We start from the raw sequence: 18,685 nt of genomic DNA, 5'->3' as shown, positions 1-18,685 counted from the left end.
AGTTTTTCAGGCTTTCCAAGAAGTATCTGCTATGTAAAACCCCAGCACAGTTCAAGATTGCAGGACCTCAGAAGAAACCCACTATTTTTAACCACTATTTTAAGGACACCAAGGTTATTTTGTTTATCAGAACAGTGGTTTGAAGTATAACCTCATTCCCACACAAAGTACAGAATGCATGGTGTTGTACCTCCTGCATATCACAGCAAGTATATACATTGGTCATTTCCTCAGAACTGATTTTTTCTAAGCTATAAAAAATGCTCCCAAATGAATCCCATGCCAAAGGCTCAGAACTGAGTCAGTAATGCACACAGCAGAAATCAGGGTCAATACTAGAGGAGAATATACCACCTTAACTGCAGCACTGTTTAATAAATGACACTTCTAAAATACAGCAACTGAATTCTACCGGTGTTATTAGTAAGCTGTCTCCTGTACTGAAGGAATGAACAAGGACAATATTGTTACTTATAATTCAGAGCTAGCTTGTATGAAAAAGACATGTGGCATCAGGAAAATGTAATTAATTTGGTGGTGTAAGCCTTCATAAATTATCAAGTATTCCCAATAGCAGTCCTGCAAAACTTACAGAGAACATGAGCTGCCTTTAAATTACTTAGTTTGCTTGCTACCAGAATTCTTTTAAGGTGGTTAGATACTGACACAGTATTAAAAATGCTCAAACTATTGCAATGGATGACATATTGAGCCACCTTTAATTAAGACCATAATGTTCCTTTGGGCCATACCTAAGACAGTAATCTGTGTCCAGAGGCTGTCACTCTCTTCTCTAATGGACTACAGCATACAAAAATTAATTATAGGGGAAAGGTTGCTGCTCCAACTGGGACTGGAGATTCGAAGGCAAACGTTTTGCTGTTGATCAGAATGAGTAGCTCCTTTTGCAGCAGCTAATACAGTTTCTGTCACACAGCACTTAACCCTCTCTTTCAGCATTAATACGAGCAAATTTGTTGCCCAAGGGGAAATTTTTACATTTTTATGTATTCATTAATTTGTTCATTATGATGCCATCACAATTTTGCCTCTCCAAAAAATCAGGAACAAAACTTAATTTGAAAATTTGATGTTTAGAAAGGAAACGTCAGAGATCCCAGCCACAAGATTCTTGTAAACCTATGTCAATAGAAAGAGACTGCAGCCAAACAAAGATTCCAAAATATTTTTAACCCTTAGTTGTTTAAATTTTTAAACACAATTATTTAGAACCTGATCATGCATTTTGTGTTTGTTTTCAGCAAATATTCAAGAGTAAACAATTTTATAGGAGGGGTTGCTTGCAGACACAGTAGATTTGAAGCAAACAATATAAAACATTAGTTAAAAGAGAATTTCAAATCATAGATAGCACTGCCCATTGCCCAAGGCTGTTAATTTTTTGACTCTCTGAACCAGAGAAAGCAAAGCTGCAGGAAACAGAAAGCAAAACATTCCCTGACAAAGATACCTTCATGGTAAACTACAGTTACTTGTGTTTATTAAAGAATCCTCCTGTGTTGTGAGCTAACCACAAAGATTTCATAATGCACCATCAAACTCACCGAAATATTCTGCTGGGTTAAAACACATCTGCACAGTGTTGACACTGTGTTTGTTCCTGCCTGCAATGAGGGAGAGGGAAATGTGACTTAGTGCAAATATTTAAGCTGAAGTAGGGGGTTAGGCATGGAGAGGAAAAAGGCATAACCTAAGTAGTAAGCTTGAAGACAAATTGCTGACTAAAAGGAGGAGACAGCAATGATTGTCTTGACACAGGATGGCCCATGCAATTTTTCAACAAGCGATCATCAAAATTCAGAGCAGCAACTGCCAGAACGGATCTGCAGACCCCCTCCTCCAGCCTCAGGATACAGGCAGCTCCCATGAACCTCAGGGGAAATCTTCCAGGCACCACTGTTCCCTATTTCAGTAACACCTGAGATGATTAAATGAACAATGAAACTCAGCTGTAAATTTGCAGCAAGGTTGCAGTCTGCAATCTGAATAGTATTAAGAGGAATGAAATAAAAATGAAACCAATGCTCACAGGATAATGTAAATCAGATGCAAATAAGATTCCATTTTATTTGTCTTTCCTTTGTTTCTTTCTAATAGTCACATATTTAGCTCATGAAGTGCTCAACATTTCTTTTAAAACCCAGTGACTATTATTTCAGGAGATTTCTTGGGGGATAAGGACATAGAAAGTTTCCATTCCCATGAATAAAATGAACTCCTATCTGCCCGTGAATAAGTTCAAAATGCAAGTCAGAATCAAGTATATGAATGTGAAATGACAAAAATACAATTCTTATTTCCAAAAAAATCACAGTAGCAGGCATTTGTCTACCAGAGCCTTCTTCACAAAAGCAATCCCAGTGTGGGCAGCACAGTAGAGTGCTGTAACACCCTTTTTACAAGCTCTTTGCCTGTTTTTTCCAGCTCACACAAACACATATGTGTCATATATGTATCAGTGATACATATACCATGTATCCTCATTTTGTCTGATCAAAGTGCCTGCAAAGGTATCCTAATCATTATTCTTTAAAGAGCAAGCTAAATATGCAGAATGTCTCCCTAGGATCTTAAGGATGTGGGTTTCAGGTTTGGTTCTGCTACCAAATTATGTTAATGATTTGGTCCAATTCCTCAATGTCAATAAACCAGCTTCCTAGTCTGCTGCATGGAAATATTCCATCATTCTTTTTTTTTTTTTTTGGGGGGGGGGGGGTTTGGGGTTTTTTTTGGGGGTTTTTTTTTTCCCTGAGCTGCAGTATAATTTGTCTCTCTAACACAAGCCCAGCCCTTATGAAAGCTACTTACTCATCCACCCAGATATCTGACCTGTAACCTTGAAGATAATGGCTAACAAAAAAATCAAAGTCAAAGACCAAAATACCTACAGAATCTCCTAGTGTCTCTGTGGCATCATGTAAGTTCTTCAGTCCTAGTAAAATTGCTTTGAAGCTAGCACTTATTCCTCAACCTGCTCCAGGCCAGCCTGACACAAACCCCTGCCAGCTGCCAGGAGCAGCCTGGAAAGTGTTGATGAGGGTTTGTGTTTTGGTAGATATATTGCTGAAGCAGAGGCAATCTGTCTCATATTTCCTTAATTTCCAAAATTAACCCCTCCTTTGATTGACCTAAAAGCATTAATAGCTGAAGAAAGCAGCATGCAGCAAGACTGTTCTACATTTCTGTTCTTGTTTTCAGTGTCTGAGTAACAGACAAGACCACATAACCAGTCCTTCAAGTCCTGGCTTGTGGCATAGGCAGACATGAATATGAAGCAAGCATTGCACCTCTGTCTGAAAAATTCACTTTTTAACCCCAGCGTAAAAACTTTCTTGGTAAGGTGTAATCTGTTCTAGGACAAACACAAAAGGAGGCCCTTGGTCTATGTGGTGTTTTTTTACTCAAATAGCCTGAACAGTTTGAGGCAACACAAGTGCTTTAAGAATGCCCTGAAAACCTCTCCTGGAGCTTGTCAGATCAATATCAATAACCAGCAGGAAAGATGTTTGAACTGAGAAAATTGGAAGCAAATCTGGTATGATACTACTTTAGTCTTTGAAGGAAAGTGTACAGCCAAGCTGGAAGCCAGGAGAAAGAACACGAACTTCAAAGAAGTTCAAAGGAACTTCTCTTTTTTTTTCACTGCCACTCTTGGCTCAGCTATGTGTTTCTGCCAGAACAGATTGTTCTGATACCTTGAAATGTACAATGGCACCATCATATGTAGAACTGGTCTCTGTCAACTGTACACACTAATAAGTACCAAAATAAACCAAAAATCTCAGAAAAGCAAGGAGCTTCATCAGTCTGTAGTCTTCTTGTCTACTTAGCAGGCTGTCAGAAAAAAATAATCCCAGACACAAAAAATACTTTCAGGCTTCTCCATATAAAATCTTTTGGGATTTGTATCTTCATCCACTATCCCCAATTGAGGAAATAAGGTAATAAATGGAAAAGACCACCAATCTATTTCATTAATGTCCCAAGTGTATGAATACACTTTAAAATTGCTTTTTTTCTAGAGCCAAATAGCTGAAAATCCTGCTTTGATTAATCTTTGCCTAAAGGGTTGCTCAAAGTCAGCCTTTTTGATTAGCCCCCAGCACAGGAGAATAGCAAGGTGAAGTGTGAGCAGAGACACTGAGAAAGAGTGTGTGCAACAGCAGCCCAGGTAGCTGGCATCAGCAGGGATCAGCACTCCTGCTGCCCAGCCCCAAGGGAGACTGCATGGCTAAAGAGCTGCTCTGGGCAGGAGCAGAAATAGAACAACCTGGGCCAGGAACTGGGCTGCCAGGAACACTGGAGCAGCAAACAGGTAGCTCCTTCTGCTGGCTATTCCCCAGGCAGAACTGCTTTTCTTGGTGCCACAGGTACATCCTACTTCCCCAAAACCTTTACACCATCCGATTCTCTCATTTTCCTAGTCTTGAATTCTTTCTCCAGATTTTTTCACTTTTATTGAGTTATTCAAAAAAGAGGGATAAAAGGGCCTTTTCAAAACTCAGAAGGTTGCTGTGAGATTTAATACAGGCAGAGAGTTTGGGCTGCTCTAGATAGTGAAGTTAGAGAGGAAAAGGGATCTACCACCCATTATCACTAACATCCTATTTCTTTGTCATTATCGCTTAATTATCTTGTCTTGTTTATTTAAACAACAAGGCAATTAAGAGGCATTGTCAATGGAACAGAACCCTGGCACAGGCGAGTGGTCTCTGCTGTGAGATAAATGCCAAGATATTTAACAGGCAGCAGCATAACAGGAGAGAGATTGTTTCCAAAGCACTGGGCAGTGATTGCTGAAAAATGTGTGCCATTGCTACTGCAGGATACCTTACAGTCCTCCTAATAGTCATTAATTGTCTGCTGCTGGGAAGTCCCTTGGTACTTTCTCTTGATATGGTTGTACCTTATGAATATACCCAAAATACTCTGCTGGACTTTGGCATTATCAAAATAATGCTGTAAATATCAAACGCCACAAACCAGGAAGAACTCAGAAAATAACAACTGGAAGTAGCAGTGACTTATAAGAAGTAGCTAAATATATTTTTATTAGGAGATTACTTATGGAGCCCATGGGATGGAGTAAAGGCATTGTTCTAGCTCATCAGACCAACAATTCATCTAATCCAGTGGCTGTTCTCTGACAGCAAATTGTTCAAGGTGCATAATATCTTTGCACCAGGTAATGCAAGAGCAGTATGCCTGCAGAAGTCTCTACCCAAGATGTAGAACTAGTGTTTTCCATCCTGAAGCACCAAGAATGATTTGTCATTTCATTGCTTATTTTACTGTAATCATGCTAACCACTTGCACAGCTTGATGTTTTTTGAGAAATTTTCATTTTTTCTGGATTTGCATCAAGTAAGAGTGGAAATTTGCACCTAGTAGATGTGAAAGGAGAACCAACCACCTTTGGTAAGCACAGAATGCTTATGGGAGAGGAGCTGGTGGGTGTGAAGACACTTTGAATGGGCTGAAGGGAGGGAAAGGAGAAGGTCTGAGGTTTGAGGAACTTTGGGAGAGAAGCAGTTGGGAACAGGTAAGATGAGCATCCCATGGGGAGCTGGCTCAGTTTTGGCCAGCAGCCTGTCCATCCTCAGAGCCAGCAGGGATTGGCTCTGCTGGACATGGTGGAAGCTTCCAGCAGCTTCTCACAGAAATCACCTCCATGTCCCCCCGCTATCAAAACTCAGGCTGTGCAAACCAACACAGGAGCATTCAGATACTCTCTCTGAAGCCTACCTTCCACCCTTGCACCAGCCCCACTCTCTGGTTGATGGAAAGGTGATCTTTGAGGAAAAGATTTTCACTAGTCAAGTGAAATAATGCATATTTGTAGCAATGATTGAAAAGAATGGCCTGAAGATTCCTTTTCCAGTTGTTCTTAAGGGTACAAAGTTCATGTTTTGGGTTTATATTCATTTCTGTATGACTACTTTAATACAACAGAAATAACAGCAGATTACTCTGTGGGTTAGTGCTTTAAAAACGAATGTATTTATTTATTGATATTTTTAAGTGCTTACTTTTTCCTTGTTGCTCTCTGGGGCCAAAGGTCCATCTCTGGCAGAAACACAGCACTTAGGAGTCCAGTTTTGAGCTCAGAAAATACAATTGCAGAAATTATGTACACTTTGGAATAGAAACAGAGAATAAGAAATTTAGTGGAGGCCTGGAAGGAACTGGGAGCTACCAATAAAAAAGCCCAGTTTGTTCTTTAATACTGTTTAAATATTCTATCTGTAGTTGTATATTTTCTTCTTTTTTCATCACCTTTTCTCAGTGATTCCAAACACAAGGGAAATATTGGTGTTGATGTTGCATAGATTATTATGACAAATGCCACCACCACCTCTTCCTCCCCTCTCAGATAAGTGAGCTCCACTGCTTGATTATCTAAAGATCATGTCTGACTCAAATTATAATTACTTATTAAATAAAATTTGACTGAGAAAAATAAGTAAATGTTTAAATTAAGGCGTTCTACTTTGTCACACAATTGGGTCTTTGCTGGCAAGGATATGGAACAGTTGTTAATATTGAAAATGAGATGAAAGATGTTCTAAATTTATCACCCCAACATTTTCATTCAGCATTATAAAGGACGTTTGACAGTAACACATTGTTGTTGAACTAGTGAAAATCATTTCTGAAATGATCACACACCTTTGAAAGTAGTCTCACACAAACCTGGAATCATTCAGGGTGGAATAGATAAATTTTCATTCACCTGTGAGCTGTATTTTAGCTGCCTTATGGCTCAAATAAAAATGAACAATTTTCAAATGAATATAAAAATCATACTAAAAAGACTTCAAATGCAAACTATATATGTATTTTCCAGCATCCATATATAAATTAATATGTACCATCTGGGTTACATCTGGTGATATTAAAGTGTTGTCTCATGAGCAGAATAGGTGTGAGAACCATGAAGAAAATCTGAGCAGTTCTGGCACTTACTGCAAAGGAGACAGCATTCCTATGTAACTCCAAAAGTAAACTGCCTTGTACCTTCACTGCTGTTGCTTTTAAATCTCTGTCTGACTGCTTTTCTCCCATATTTTTCCCTTTATTTTATTTTATTTTTCCTCTAAGTCCAGCTTTTGCAGCAGGCCTTCAGTCACGTAAGGGAAATCCATGGGTTTGACATTTTCCATGGTGTTTCCACAAGAAACCTCATCCTCTTCTCACCATTCTTTGAAATTCTGCTCAGAAAAGCATACACCTTTGGTTCCTCTGGTTGTCTTCAGGTTCTCAGTATACCTTTCCAGTGGCCTGACTTTCTGAATTCCATTATTTTCTTTAAAGATTGTTAGCCATCTGGACCTCACCTTCAGCTCCCTCTCTTCTGCCTCAAATTACCCATCTTCTCCAAACCATGTGTGTAGCTGCTGCCCTTCTCTGCCTGATCCATCTGAACCCTTAATCATGGGCACTCCAAGGGTTCTCAATGAGCAGTTGTTTGGCAAATTTTGTCTCCTAAAGCACAAAGCACCCAAAAATTCTCAGCCCTCTCATAATGCCAAGAAATCTCCCAGTACTTTATGAAAGGCTGTACTATGAATTCAGATGTTATGCCCTTTAACTTAGTTGATTAAGCAAATGTACACATTTTAACCTTCAGAAGTAGATTTTCAGACTGGCATCAATTGCCTTGAACTGTGTCAAAAGGCAGGTATCTCTGAAGGTATCTCTGAAAAAAGCATTATATGAAGACATGGTGACAGCCCAAATTACTTCCCAACACACCTTAATGAATCAAGTAGAAGGAACAACATTTTCACTGCATTTTATGGGCAAGAAGCTGAGGCATGAAGTTGAACAGAGACTCATCATTGTTATGGACCAAGGACTGGCCCCAGTGCCTTTGCTGCTGTTCTCAGCCCAGAGCTGGCATCTTCTTTCCACACAAGAAAAGTTATCTCGAATTTGGGCTCACTGCAACAGAGAGGGATGAAATGAAAGGTGTCTCCTTCACTTGGATGAACTATGGTACAGGTGGGAAAGTTACAATATTTTTTATTTTACTTTTAAATGAAGCGTTAAAAAATCTGCCAGGCAGAATATTTTTTCAGCTTTCTTTCCTAACCCTAGAGTGGCTGTAAAACCTCAGCAGTTAAAAATGTTTTCTCTGGCTCCAAGTCTAATGCATCCATAAAAATTACATTTTAAATAAAGAAAATATGTTTTGTTCCAGCTCCAGAGTGGCTCTAAGACATTACATATTTTCTAAAAATGCATTTAATTCTCATTTAAAAAATCTTTAAATACACCATGACTGAATAATTTGTTGAAAACTCTCTATGTATTCTAATCTCCAATTTATCAACCTTAAACCAGCATTTTGGGATCTGGTAGAAGAAAAGCCTTAGATTGAAAACCTTTCATAGTTTCCCCAGACCACATTTAGTTCATGGCCTCTCTGGGGACGTCTGGGGCTGCATTTTGTGCTCTGTGAGAAGTAGAGCTCCCTTGTTTTTAAGTCAAGTCCAGATATTTTTCAGAGAGCCTGAAAAGGTTTAAGACCTCACAACTAAGAGAAATGTCACCCAAACACTTCTGCTCTTTGACTAAAGCTGTGATTGTCCTTCTCTGAGCAGAAGAGAGGGTCTCATGAGATGTGTGCCTTTCTCAGAAAAGATCCATCCTAAGAAATTAACTGCATGGTTTCCATTGCTCCTTCCAAGCTCTAGTAAAGGCTCCCTCTTCAATCTTGAGCAAGTCACTTAACCATTTTCATTTCCTTCTTTGCAGAATGGGAAAACTAATTTTTACTAGCCTTAAGGCATATCGTGCAGAGATCAATTCTCATGCTTTCAGCAGGCAGCATTTTGCAAATGCCTGTTTTAATGGAGCTGCTCTGAGTGAGGACAGGGGAGGAGAATGGATGCTCAGATTGCCCATGAGGAGAGGCTGTCAGGGTTTGCAGTGCTCAGAGCCTCTCTCCCTGCTGGTCCCTGAGCTTTACTGAGTCCCACTGGAGGCAAGGCACAAAGATGAAATTAAGGGTTAGAGGGGAAGAGCTCCCTCCAAGGATGCCTATTACTGTATAAAGCTGTTCTCTGCTTTGTTCTCCATTCCTAACTCTTCCAAGGGCCTCCAAAGCTTACACTCTGAGAGATTACATGCATTATGGATTGTTTTTCCCTTGCTCTCCCTCCTTGTTCTTGCCAAAATGTTCTTCTGTAAAATTCTCCCACAACACATCACAGGCAGCTTGGGTGTTGCCTATCGATCACAATCATGTTGACGAGGTAACAATCACCCCACTCTTCTCCTCAGATAAAACACATCCCAACAACCACAGGCTCTGATACACAGCAGGTTCATGTGGGGCTTTGGAACAAAAATTTGGGAAGGGGCTGATGAGAAGAGCACAGCAAAACATCCCAGGCAGCCTCTGCCCCTCTACAGGGCACCCATGGCAGCAGCACCCTGCTTTCAAAGGTAGACTTGCTGCCCACCACTCACAGAGTTTAGTTCCCTGCTCTTGGAGCTCTTCTGGGCACTCCTGGAAATGGTCTGCATTTGTCTGCAAAACTTCTTAATAACCTCTTTATATATTGAAATAAAAAGCTGCCAGCAACAGCAAGTGGACTACAGCCATCTACAACTGGAATATAGCAAAAGGCATACATCTTTACTTTTTTATATAAATCATTTTAATTTAATGCCTGGAAGAACCTGCTGTCATCTTCTAAGATTCTCAGTTCTGCTTAGTATGAAGTGTTATAAACATAGTTAAGCAGAATCTGTTTATGTTGGAAGTCTAAGGGAATAAAAATATTTTCACAGGTCTGTTAAAAAAATGCCATGGTCAGCTCTGTCTCATGCTAAAGAGCACTGATCTTAGGGAGGCCATAAAAGCCACAGTCTCTATTTAGCAGAGAGGAGCTGGAATATTTATTTCTTCCCTGAAGAAAGGACTGTCACATTCTCTCTAAAATAATGAGCATTATTTGTTCATACACAAATAATTTTAATTAAGTGCTGAAGGAAGCCTTCAAGAACATTGTCTATTAATCAAAGAGTAGAGAGAGCTCCCAGTTATCACAGTACTGTTTTGTTAGATTCCTGATTCCTGCATCCCAACCAGAAGCAGCACATTGTCACCCTTCTGCCAGAGGTGACTGTGAGAGCTGAAGGAGTAAAAGACCAGGGTGGTTTTGTGACCTGTGCACAGGGGACCCTGCATTTGCTGCTTCACCTGACTGGCTGTTTATGAGCTCTCAGCAATCCCCCCTCTGCCATGGGGCAGGGTGTCTGTGACATGAACACCACCAAGGGCAGTACCAAATGTTGCCACTGAGAATTAATTGTCTTTTGTTACATCAATTTAATGAACTGTTTTTCAGGGACATCTGGCTTCCCTGCCTGAGGGTGGGGGGAAAGGTGGATTACCAAGAAGGCAGGAAAATGCTGCTCTTCAGCACATTTTGTCTCCAAATATTCCTATTGTTATTACTTGCTGATATGGCCCTGCATGATTGATCCACCCTGCTACATGTTCTTTTCCCAACACCTTCATGCACAATCTCCTCCCACATTCCTCATGTTTACACTACATTACACTGCAGAGTCCACCCAAGGCTTTTCCCTGGTTTTCATGATCTCTGCCAAGCTCTTTTCTCCTCTAAGACCTCACCACAGCACACAAGAACACTGACCAGGGTAGAGTGATTCTTGCCACCATTTCCTGCATTAGCACAGAGGATCAGTGTCTCTCCAGAAGTGGGACCTTATTTTTACTAAATGGCCTGTGAAAGCATTTCCATTAGAGATGGTTTGGTGTATTACAACTAAGTGGACGGAACAGAGTGAGCATTTATTTACCCAGGAAAATTTGGATCAGACAGCACATCTGGTTTTCATTGAAATCCTCAACTTTACTAAAACAAAAAGAGTCCAGCTGAGTTAATAGAGACTCAAGGCAGGCAGGTGGTTGACATGATTGCAAGAGAGTTGAAACAGGATCAAAACATGTGCATCCTCCGAAGTTTCAGTTCAGATTATTCCTGGAAAGCATTTCAGCATCCAGTCTGTAGGTCTGAATGAATAACAGGATTGCTTGTAAGTGCTGAGTGCACAAAGAATCATGTTGTTTCTCTGAAATGTTTCTGTTTTCTCTCCTTTCTTAGCAAATCTTAGTACCAGGTGGGTCTGCACAAGTCTGAATAATACATGAGCCATTTGCATTGGGTAACACAACCACACAGCTTCGTGGCAGCCACACTGGATAGACCAACTGCTACCTGTGCAGAGGCACAGGACATGCAACTCAGCTGCCAGTGCTTGGGAAGAGTTTTGAGAGAGATGAATAATGCTAGGACTCAAGCCTGGCTGAAAGCTTTGTTCTGCAAGCAGTCACAATATGCTGCATCTGCTGCTGCAGCTTCAGGAAACCACAGTCATGAAAAAAGAAATTTTTCCTCAGTCTGTTAGTGCTCACCACTGTCCCAGTGATATGGAATCCCAGGACAACAAAGTCCTTCCATTTCTAACAAGGTTAAACCTCCTTCATAATGTGGGAGATGTGTCTTGCATAGATGGCACAGTGGGCCCTGTAGCAGTTTGTCCTGGATATCCCATTCGGAAAAAAATCATTGAGGAAGCAGAGATGCTGTCATAGGAAAAAATATTGGGACTGGCAGGGACTGTTGAACATTTTTCTGAGACACCAGGTGATTTGAAATGGTCTTTTGCACTTTCTATAGGTAGCCTTATGTCTTGGCAATGTGCTTAAGTGAGAAATAAAAGGTGTCCCTGTATATGGGTGTATGTGCCTGTTGCCTGTTTGCTGGCTTTGCTGGGCTGTTAGCCTGGCCCTGAAACTGTGGGCCAGGACCAAGTGGCTCCATTTTGTGACTGGTACCATCAAACTGATATTTCAGTTAATATTTTTCACATCAGCTAAGACTTCAATGAAAGAGTCAAAGAAAGAACTAAGGCCCCTTGATCCTCAGTCCCTGCTCTAATAAAGGAGTGATTAACATTACAGTTCATTATTACTTTCAATTTCAACTCCCATATGAAGCTAGAGGAGCAGCAGTACTAGCCAGAATCCTATTTTCTGCCTGTCAGTTAAGCAAATGAAGTCCCAAGACAGTTTGACTCACCTTCATATATAAAAGAAAATTCTTTATTCCAACACACCCGCGTCTTTCTTTAAAATGCGTCTTTATTCTGAAAACTGACTGTCAAAAAGTTGCATCCTTTCACTCAATTATCTATTCCCTGTATGTATATTTATCCAATGTATTTAGTACTAAAATTAATTTTTACAACATTTTTTCTTTCACTTGTTAGTGTTGATAAAGGTATGAGAAAAAAGCTGGTTTCCAAGAGTTGTTAAATGTTTTTCATTTCCAGGACCAAAATGCTGTCTCCTCAACTATTACTTTGCAAACTCAGAGGAAAATTTATTTGCTAAGGTTTAATTGTGAGTAGAATTTGATGCAATGAAGCTTTAATGGCAAAGCTGTATGAGCCAGAAAATGCACAGCTTGACTTTCAGATCCCAAGCTGAGTCTGCAAGTGAAGATGCTTCTAAACTGAGGAAATGTCATTCAAGTCACTCAGGCACAATAAATGTGAATCCCTTACCACCTTTTTTTATGGTAAAAACCAGGCTCATATGAACACTAATGGAGGCCTAAGACACTGATGGCTACTTCTGCATAACCAGGGTAGCATTTAATGACAAGACTCAAAGAAGCATTGTGTAAAAATTGTCAAGCTCAATACACACAAATGGCCAAATGTGTTTTCTTCAGAGCAGAACAACTCTGGTGCACCAAAAATGCTCTATTTTTCCAGCTCTACCAGTTTGTCTAAAGAAAAATTTCTCCCTAGAAATCTTCCCCTGGGCTGTCATGGCTGCAGTGACATTTCCACTTTTGCTCAAGAACTCATCTGGAGGGGCAAATTCTAAGAAAGCCACAGGGAGTGATGGCCATAAAAATCTCTGAATTCACGTGAAGGATAGTGAAATGTGCCAACCAACCAGGAGTTCAAGTCTGGATGGCTGTTCTAGGTGAAAATAATTACAGCACAATGGACAAAATTACCAAAAAAAAAAAAATGCTATCAGCTAAGTTCTCAACAACATTTCCAATTCCTCATTCACTTTACCAGTGTGGTCTGAAGATTATTTTGGAAGCAAATCTGTATTTAGAATCTATTCACTCATTTTTTGTGCCTTAGGTTCTTCCTCCAGGCAAAACCAGCCCAAATAAAGCAGCTGACACTGTCCTTGTTTACACAGGCAAGTACTGGGATATCTTGAGTCTCTTGGCCTCCAGGAATGCTTGCAGGCAGAGCCAAGCTGGTTAGACAGCTGTCTGAAGAGTCAGAGATGGAAGGCAAGAAGGTGAGGGTAGTCTTTGATAACTGGGAAGCTCTAATTGTTGGGAGAACATTTTGTTCCATTATTTGTTGCTCACCACTGTTATGCTGTTGCCAAGGACTGAGTTCATCCGTGCTGTAGCTTAATAATTACTTGTGTTCTGTGAGTCAAATCATAGAAGAGTTTGGGTTGGCAGGGACCTGGACATTTTCAACTAGGTCAGGTTGCTCAGAGCTGCCTACAGCCTGACCTTGAATGTGTCCAGGGATGGAGTACCTATCACCTCCTTGGGCAACCTGCTACAGTGTTTCATTGCTAATCACAAAAGATTAATCACTCTCATCTTCCTTACATGTACTCTGAGTCTATCCTCTTTCAGTTTTAAACCATTACCCCTTGTCCATCTGAACAGACCCTACTAAAAAGTCTGTCCCCACCTTTCTTACAAGCCCCATGTTTTGTTCTGAAAGGCTGCAGTAAGGTCTCTCTGAAGTCTTCCTCAGGCTGAACAACCCCTACCTCTTCAGCCTGTCCTCACAGGAGAAGTTTTCCATCCCTCTGCTCCTCTCTGGATTGCTTCAATAGGTCCATGTCCTCTCCAGAGCTGGGTGCAGCATTTCAGTCGAGTGCCATGAAAGCAGAGCACAGGGGCAGAACCCCCTCCTTGACCTGCTGGCCACATTGCTTAGGTGTAGCCCAGGATAAAGTTGGCTTTTCTGGGCTGTGAGCACACATTGCTGGCTCATGTCCAGAATGAGTATCAAAGGGTATTTCTGATAGATGCCATATTTTTAAAGATGCTAGCGCCATATTTTTAAAGAAGAACATTAAATAGAAAGAATTAAGGTCCAGCTCTGAAGCTTGTTAAATTTACTGTCATCATGCAAATTGATGAAGATATCTTCAAAATTGTCCCATAGTAGCTCAATTCAGCAGTCATGTAGTCTGTTAGAACTTGCCTTATTTTTGCATAGTTAATTTCCCCCTAATATTTTGATTTCTTACAAACATTGCCAATATACCAGTGTTACTGTATTGCTGACTGTCTTGAGTTGCAATATAGGACATGGCCAGAAATGTGTATTCTATCACCATCTTTTGAAGCTGAGTGGGGCAGTGGTTTCCTTATCTCCATGGCACATATTCTCTGCTAATGGGCCATCTTTAAAACCAGGTGGGGAAATCATCATCATCTTTTCCACAACCCATCTTCCCTATAGGAAGATATCCTCTGCTGCTGAGCCATTGAGTCCCACTGACTGATAAAATTACATTGTCCCACTGGGAGATGCTCCAGCCAGGGGGAGGAGCCAAGCCTTTCCAACCTAGATAAAAAACTGAGATTTTGGACAGCAAGTTACCCTCTTTCCACTGGATTCCAGAGGAAAGCCAGACCTTTCCACATCATCACTGGACATTTGGAGGAAAACTGCACCTTCTACAGGAGCACTGCTCCAGCTGAACCACATCTGCCCTGCAGGAGGACTGTAGCCACCATTTAATGGGACTGCTATCAACACCCTGACTGACAGGGTGTCAGGTTGTATTCTGACTCTGTCAGGGTTGGGATTGTTTTTTGTAATTCTGCATTTCCATTTTAATTTTCCTCGTAAAGAACTGTTATTCCTAATTCCCATATCTTTGCCTGAGTGCCCCTTAATTTCAAAATTATAATAATAATTTGGAGGAAGGGGATTTGCACTCTACATTTAAAAGAGAACTTCTGCCTTTATTGACAGATACCTGTCCTTCAAAACCAAGACACTGACATATTTACTTGTTTCAAAAACTACATATAGCTCCTGGCTGGTTTATCAGTCATTTCAACAAAATAGGAGATAAAGTGACCCCTGTATCTTCAAAGTGCTGTGTGAGGTTCTAGCACTCATCTCTCATTAAATTCAATGATACTCAAGCTAAAAGCATGAATAGTTTTCTCTCTTCACTGCCCTCTTACCTACAGCTAAAAGACAGGCAAGCCTGTGATCATCCTTTTCTTCAGGTGCCCCATGTTAACCTGAAACTCAGTAAATAAAGTTTTTATAACCCTGTATTTTTGAACATTAGTCCATGCAGCACAATGCTCTTTGTTCAGCTTTCAGGTACAGTGAGAGAAGTACTCTTGATGGGTTTGCTCATAGTCTCCACGTGGTTGTCAGTCCTTCAGTGGTGATCTGTTATATATGCTGTGAATAGTGCCTAACAGACATTTTACTGCATGGATGCATGTAACTAGCATTATTTAAGTGGAGCCTCAAACTTCTCAGCATTTTCTAATGGCCACACTTCATTTAAAAGAATTCCAAAATTGATCAATGTTGTATGATAAAGAAAGAATACCTATTAGCATAAAAATAATTTCTCCATGGGGTTAGTTTTGTTTTAGTTTTTATAATTCTTTATATAAAAAGGGATCTGAGAGCAGTAATTACCAATCAAACCTGAGAGAAAAACTACATGCCCCTTTAGCCTTTTTTAACTGCCCTTTTAAGCCAAGGTCTTCCCTTTCCAGCAATGCTTTTACACCCACCTAGGAGAGGAAGTGAGAGGTCCCATTTTCTCTTGTGTTGTTATCAAATGAGTGGACAGAGAGGCTCAGAGGGATGAGCTCTGGCTCAGAGCAGCCTTTTAGCCCTCTGTAAGAAAAGATAACCAGTGACTTTGCAGCTGTTGTTGGAGGCAGCTCTGACCTATGCTTTTCCCAGCTTGCCTACCCAAGACTACAGAGAATGAGACCTGAGCTCTGTGTGTCCCCTGCTTGCTTTGTGTGCCCAAAGAGCATCTCAAAGTGGAGGGCAGTCTCATCTAATCAAGTAGTTTTCCTCTTTCTCACCCCTTTTCAAGAAGCAGCAACACTATTCTGTTCATGCCTGCATTTAAAATTTGTTTTGCTAATTCTGTGGCCCGACTATAAAGGAGTGAATGATACTGAGTGAATTAGAACTAAATTATGCTAGTGCAAAATTAGAGGTGGAGGCCCTGGTTTTCTGTGAAAACTGAGCAAGAAACCTGGACCAGAAACACAGAAGGCAAGTTCCCATCCTAAATCCAAAATGCAGCACTATACCAGCTACTGTGAAGAAAATTAACTCTCTCCGAATCAAAACCAGACAACACCCATTTCTAAAATATACAGAGGTGATGCTATGCCCAGCAATTAAATACTTAATCACTGGAAACCTTGATAAGAATTTCAGTTCAGAATAGATGCTCAAAGGCAGTAAATTATAATTCTCTATCCCACTCACATCCCTTTCATGATTACTGTACTGCTATGGAACTAAAGCTAAAGTGTTCTCTGTTACCACAACCTTATAAAACACCTTCTTGAACCTTATAGAAATCAAATGTTGGTTATGAAATGTGAATTTCTGGGTTATGTTATATAATCTCCAAAAATACTGATGGTAAACAAACAATAGAGACACATAAAGGAACTACAGCAATAAACAGGGAAACATTTTGTTTACAATGTTTTCCTCCTGATGGTAAGAGCAAAAAACTTCCAATACTAAGGAAGAAGTATTTGTCATGAATATCATCTTTCATGTGCCTGACTGCTTCTGAACTGATCTGGAGCAGAACCCCAGTGTCACATTGCTTTTAAGAACAAGGGAATCCTGACTGCCCTGAAAGCAACCTAACAGGTATTAGCAAGACTGACACAAACACCAGAGGAAAAGCACTTTCTGTTCAGGTTCCTTTCTTGGCTTTTTTGTTCTCTCAAATACTTTTCCACAAGTCCATACCCCTACACCATTATCGCCCACAAATACAAGAAACAATTGGATGTTTATATGCTTTTCTTCCCTATTTCCTCCTTTATTCCTTCTCTTCACTCAAATATCTCACACCATTGAATTGGAAATCAGTTTTAGGCAAGCTGTTGTCTTGCCTTTCTATAAAACAATTTTTAAGGGATAGCACAAGAAGAGGCACTCTAGTCCTCTCACTTTATAGAAAATATATTGTTCCTTCCAACTTTTCACATTGGTGATTTTGGAGATTCATTTTCCATACATTGCCACAGTGATGGGTAATATATATAAACCCATGGCTCTTGAGCTTTACTTCTACCTTAAGGTATCTGCCATGTATCCTCCAGATTGCTGACAGAACTGGAAGCAGATGCTTTGGAAACCATTTGGATTTCAATAAAGGAAGGATCCTTTATTTAGTTGATAGATTATGTACAGATTTCAGAGGTTGAATTGGAGTCATAAACCATAGAACTTGAGGTAACAAAATTCAGCTTCTTCTTCATTCAGAGGCTTTCTGAAAGATCTTGAGCAAAGAGTTTAGTCTGATATAGAATGTAGGCATTTCAAATATCTTTAAGGAAGTGTGTCTAGCTTTTTCTGTTCTTTGGGAAGTAGAATCATCTCACAGCAGTGTTCATAATTAAATTCTCTAAAGGTACAGAAGTGTCCAGATATTAGCTATACTGACATCCCAGATATTCTTTTGTTGGAGCCTCCTTTCCTTTTCTGTGACAGTATGTGTAGGATAAGGAATTTTTTTTTCTTCTTCCTGGCTACACCTTTTCTGAGTGGGATATCATGTCAGCTTCTTGGAAGAGCAGTCATATACTGGCTCATAAGTGTCTTCTCTTCCTACAACCTAGAGCCAATGGGGCAAAGAGGGCACATATGATCTGAAGAGCTAATATTTCTTTTACAGAACCTGACAAGTCTCCCATTGTACCTATGCACTTCCTTCTACCCTACCAGTCAGCACTATTAACCATAGCACCCATTTGGCCTCTTTCTTCAGAGGGTTTTTTTCAACACCTGCAGGAATCTGTGTTCTAAAGCCTCTTAGCACTTAGGGCTTATTGTTGCAAAGCCTTAAAATCTGACCAACTCAGCTTGCCACTAATGCCTTTTGCAGATGGAGAGGGACAGGCAGCAAATACAAATCAAGCCTTACGACTAACAATCATCAAATAGCTTAAAAACACCCGAGTTTCTGAGATGTTTACAAATTGCAAGAGGAACATTTTGTAGAATAAAACTGCAGTCCTGGAGCTTAATACTCACTCTAGTATTTCATTAGTGCTCCTGTTTTATATTAGCGCACTGAGCAATTTGTATGCGTCTATGGACCTTTTAGAACACAGACCCAAAGCAATTGCCAAATGTTATTCGGGGCTGCTAATACGTAATAGTTCTAATGAATAATGTTTTTGTTAAGAATGTGGCAAACTGCTATTTATTCAGATGAATTCCAACCAACCATAATGCCTGGGTCTTACTTCTGAGGCATGAATGCAATAATTACCGAACACAGTTCTAAAATACAATTTGTTAACTT

Source organism: Erithacus rubecula (genome assembly GCF_903797595.1).
Source record: "Erithacus rubecula genome assembly, chromosome: 3".
In the NCBI taxonomy this organism is placed as follows: domain Eukaryota; kingdom Metazoa; phylum Chordata; class Aves; order Passeriformes; family Muscicapidae; genus Erithacus; species Erithacus rubecula.
The sequence above is the reverse complement of the archived record's forward strand: the minus strand, read 5'-3'. Positions refer to the sequence as shown.